Source organism: Bison bison, unplaced genomic scaffold, assembly GCF_000754665.1.
Source record: "Bison bison bison isolate TAMUID 2011002044 unplaced genomic scaffold, Bison_UMD1.0 scf7180017855188, whole genome shotgun sequence".
Classification (NCBI taxonomy): Eukaryota; Metazoa; Chordata; class Mammalia; order Artiodactyla; family Bovidae; genus Bison; species Bison bison.
In genome coordinates, this window is record NW_011485761.1 from 3,084 (window position 1) to 8,228 (window position 5,145).

Consider the following 5,145-nt stretch of genomic DNA (forward strand, 5'->3'; position numbering starts at 1 on the left):
AGAGTGTGGACATGAAGCCCCTCAATCCACAGCCGACAGGGCTACACTTAGTCCCTCCTCTCCAGTTAGCCCTGGGAGGCATAGGGAAGTGCTGGCCAGCTCAAGGGCCCCGTGACTTCTGCCTGGAGGGTTTCAAGAAGATGACCTTGGTTTATAGGCTGGCTCTTCATCAGAGAGTGGAAATCCCAGGCATGACGTGTGTACAGTCCTGTATGAAGAGTGTGGCAACCAACTACCCCATTACAGATAAATCCTTAGAAAGTCCTGCAAATGTAATGGGCCCTGGGAGGGAACAGGCAGGGCTTTCAGACTAGGTTTATCCCTTAGTTTCTGAAGGTGAATGGCTTCAGGGCATTAAAGTCCTTCTGCTATTGGAGGGAGGCTGTATCAGCTGAGGAAGGGTACCCCGTTCCTAACAGGAGTCAACTGATGATACTGACCGACAGCAAAGGATCCCTCCCAGAAAGAAGGGGGCTACAGAGGGCACTGTCCCTGTTGTCAGGCCTGAGACTGTGCCACTTAGGCCTGGTGACATGGTGAGTCCTACTCACTTCCTCCCAGAGGATCACATGGAGGTAAGGAACCTCATCCTGATCAAAGGGACCAGCCGAAGCTCAGCAGAAGAATGATTTCCATGTTGTGCCAGAAGTCAAGGTAAGGACCCTGAATTCTTGAAAAGACCACTCGCCTCAAAACAGTTGGGGCAGAACATATTCCTTCCACTCCTGTTAGCCTCAGAAGACCATGGCCTGTGGTGGCCCTATGAGGCAAACTCCTCTTCTTCCTCAGGGATCAGGGAACTATTGGCCTGGGTGGAGAAGCTTTAAGGCAAGTCAGGGAATGTTTCCAGTTGGGGAATATTTCCAGGTTCTTTCCAAGACGGTGAGGACAGCAAAGATCGTGGGAACACAAATACCAGGATGGCCACACAGTATGTTCCCTACTCTCAGCCTAGAAGACCTCAGGCAGATTTACCAGGCCAAGGGGTCCTTCAGCTCTGACCGAGGAGTAGCAGGAAAGTCAGGGTTTTGTCTGATTGTGGTGTTCCCATGTCTAAAGAAGGGGGAGTCTTGGGCTTGGCTGAGAGTCAAATTTGGGACACCGATTTGGAACCCTGAGAGGAACCGTCTGTCATTCCCAAGGAGCTTGCCATAGCTTTCATTCTTGTGAGACTATGGGTAGGGGTGGCTAGATAAGGCCATTCTTATTTCCTCCTCCAGGTTCACAGGGAGGTATCGGGCTTACTATGAGGAGATAGGCCTCAGGTCAAGAAGGAGGGGATTCCCCAGGCCCCACCAGAAGTCAGATTGTGAAGCCCGAGTGGAGACTGAGGGGTCTACTCACCCCTGAATAGAGGGAACAAAGGAGAGCCATGCCCTCCCTTTTGATGTCAGTTCTAGAAAGCTCAGGAGAAGACTGTCAGGCAAGGCTCTCCCTCACTTCTTTATACCAGGCCTTCTTCTTGTTGAATTGCTAAGTCATGTCTGACTCTTTTGTGACTCCATGGACTGTAGGCCACCAGGCTCCTTTGTCCATGGGATATTCCAAGGAAGAATTCTAGGCTAGGTTGCCATTTCCTCCTCCAGGGTATCTTCCTGACCCAGAGACTGAGTCTGCGTCTCCTGCAGGTCCTGTATCACAAGCAGATCCTTTCCTGCTGAGCCATCAGGGAAGCCCTATATCAGGCCTAAGGGAGGTGAGATCTTCGTTGCAAAGTATAGCCACCAGTCCTGAGAAGGGATGGGGTATGGTGCCTGCCAGGCACTGTGGCAGATGGTTTACAGTTACCACCACATGCCAGCAGTCCTTCCAGACAGGGCTTGTCAAACTCCCTTCACAGTTAAAGAGCCCGAGGCACTCTCAGAGAGTTTAATGATGTGACAAACTTTTCCATGGCTGTTTAAGTGACAGGGATGGCCATAGGCCCTTGATTTGAGTTGGTCTAAAGCTCACCCTCTCACTCCTGGAAGCCTCCTCTGACCTTGTGCTCTTAATTCCCTTTTTATTCTCATTACCGTGAAATGTATGAAGCATTAAGAGGGACTCTCAGATCCAACTATTATATTGTAATACATAGCCAGAGCAATAATAATAATAATGCCAAACTAACTGTGACATTGAAGAGAGGAAACAAGAGATATTTAAGTGAGTAGATCTGATGTTAAGTGGTTTTACCACAACAATCATTTGAAAAGTTGATTGTCTTGCTCCCTCTCCAGGACAGAGGAAGATGATTAAGTGCAAGCCTTTAGAGAACTCTTTTATAATGTTAGTGAGAATGTCAATGTGTGCAACCATTGTGGAAAACAGTATTGCGGTTCCTCAAAAAATTAAAAATTGAATTACCATATGATTCAGCAAGCCCACTTCTGGGTTTTAATCCAAAGGAATTAAAATTAGACTCTCCAAGAGATACTTTCGTTCCCATATTCATTGCAGCATTATTCACATTAACCAATACAGGGAAGCAGCCCAAGTGTCCGTTGATGTATCAATGGATAGATATATGATATATACATATCATGGAGTGTTGTGTGTGTGTGTGCATCCTCAGTCACTCAGTTGTGTCTGATTCTTTGTGACCCCATGGACTGCAGCTCACAAGGCTTCCCTGCCCTTCACTGTCTCCAAGAGTTTTCTCAAACTCATGTCCATTGAGTCAGTGATGCCATCCAACCATCTCGCCCTCTGCTGCCCCCTTCTCCTCCTGCCCTCAATCTTTCATACCTAGCATCAGGGTCTTTTCCAATGAGTCCGCTCTTCACATCAAGTGGCCGGAGTATTGGAGTCAGATTCAGCATCAGTCCTTCCAATAAATATTCAGGGTTGATTTCCTTTAGGATGGACTGGCTTGATCTCCTTGCTGTCCAAGAGATTCTCAAGAGTCTTCTCCAAGACCACAGTTTGAAAACATCAGTTCTTCAGCACTCAGTCTTCTTTATGGTCCAACTCTCACATCCATACATGACTACTGGGAAAACCATAGCTTTGACTATAGGGACCTTTGTCGGCAAACGGATGTCTTCATTTTTTAATACACTGTCTCGCTTTGGAGCCTTAGGAAAATGCAGAACCTTCAGCGAGAGGTCATTTCAAGGGAGGTTGCCTGGTGGGTAGAGAGACAGTGGGAGTGGTGAGCATAGCCAGATCCTCAGATGGAGGGCCTGAGAGAATCCACAGTCTCCTGGACTGGTGACCTTTACCCTGGGTTGAGGGAGCCAGAGACCTCTCCTTAAGGACCTACTCGATTATTTTATCTTGTGTGTAATTGGGCAAATTCTAGGCAAGTTCTAAATTTCTTGTTGGTACTTTAATACGTGGAAATACTTGTTATTTAGATGAACGGGTATCTGGGAGGGAAGATACTGGTCAATGACAAAAATTCTAAGAACTCTTGAGTTGTTTCCAACTGGGAAAGATTCTACCTCAAGCACATTCTATGTCACATCCTCTGGTGTGAATGTTACATGATTGTCCTTGCTAGGCAACATTTAGTTCACTGTGATTTTCTTTGTCTTGGAGTTTGGGTAATGTGCTAGAGTCAGGGGCCTAGTGAAACAGCATGTGAAAAAATTGACCAGCTTAAACTGGTTTGACCTACTAATTGAAGACTAGCCAATTAGCGTCCAAGTTAGAAATTCCCGTGACCCCTTAGATTGCACCCAGGCTCCTGGATTGAAGAGAGATTTGATACCTTGCCTCCTTCATTAGTTGGCCTTGCAGTAAAGCTCTTTTCTCTAAAGTTCTTGCCATAAGTATTGGCTTCTGTGCACATCTGTCAGTGAACCCATGTTCAGTGAGTTAGAACAGCCCAGTTGAGATTTAGGACTTGTGACCATCTTTCTGAGGTACTGTAGCCCCTGGCAGACTGTGGGTTCTCAGCACCCACCCTGAATGGCCACCTCGATTGAGTTTTGTCTAGAGAGTCACCTTCCGGGTTCCTGCTTTCTCACAATGGCACACCAGGATCCTCGGGATGCTTTTACTTTTAAGAAAAGAAACAGCTCCTAGAGCAGACATCTTTGGGGTGAGTAAACTCATTATAATGTCCGGGTAGCTAAATGTGCTAAATGTAGTTAAAATGTGTCTGTGGTCTAATAATCTCATCAGGACTGTGGGTTAGACAGGATGAGATGGTTGGATCTCATCACCAACTCAGTGGACATGAATTTGAGCAAATCCCAAAAGATAGTGAAGGACAGGGAAGCCTGGCATGCTGCAGTCCATAGGGTGGCACAGAGTCAGACATGAGAGAGCAACTGAGGAAAGACAACAACACTGTGGGTTAAAGTCCCACCTAGGGGATTTTCTTCTGTATGGTTAGAATCCAAGCCTACAACTGTGGGTTAGAGACCCACCCCAAGAGGACAATGCAAAAGATTAAATCTGCTGAGGTACTCAAAGGATTGGTTTAGAGTTCTGAACATTGGGATAAGGTCTCAGGCCTTTAGATTTGCTTGCCTATGTTGTCTATGTCTGACTGTTATATGTGTTGGGATTGCCTAATAGGCGTTGGCTATTGGATCACTGCGGCAAAACTTTATGAAATCTTATATTAGTGAGGGTTCTCTGAATCAGGAGATAAAACACCTTGCTCTTGGACTAGAAACCTTGCTTTATGGAGGTGACAGTTTTTCACCCATGCCTTAGGTGATTGCCCAGAGGTATTGTTACAGATGTATATTCCTTTCAAAAAAAAAGAAAAATTATTGGAGATTGTTGATTTACAGTCCTTTGTTAGTTTCAGGTGTATAGCAAAGTGATTCAGTTATACTTATATTCAATCTTTCCCAGATTCTTTTCCCATATAGGCTATTACAGAATATTGAGTATAGGAGGTCCTGTTCAGTTATCTATTTTCTATATTGGTTGTGTGTGTATGTTCATCTTAAGCTTCTAATGTATCCCTCCGCACAAAGTTCTCCTTTGGTAACCATCAGTCTGTTTTCAAACTGTGTGAGTCTGTTTCTGTTTTGTAAATAAGTCCATTTGTGTCATTTTTAAAAATTCGATTGTACCTATGAGCAATATACTATGGTATTTGTCTTTGTCTGACTTAGTCTGACAATCTCTAGGTCCATCCATGTTGCTGAAAATGGCATTCTTTCATTCTTTTTTATGGCTGAGTATTCTTCCATTGTATTT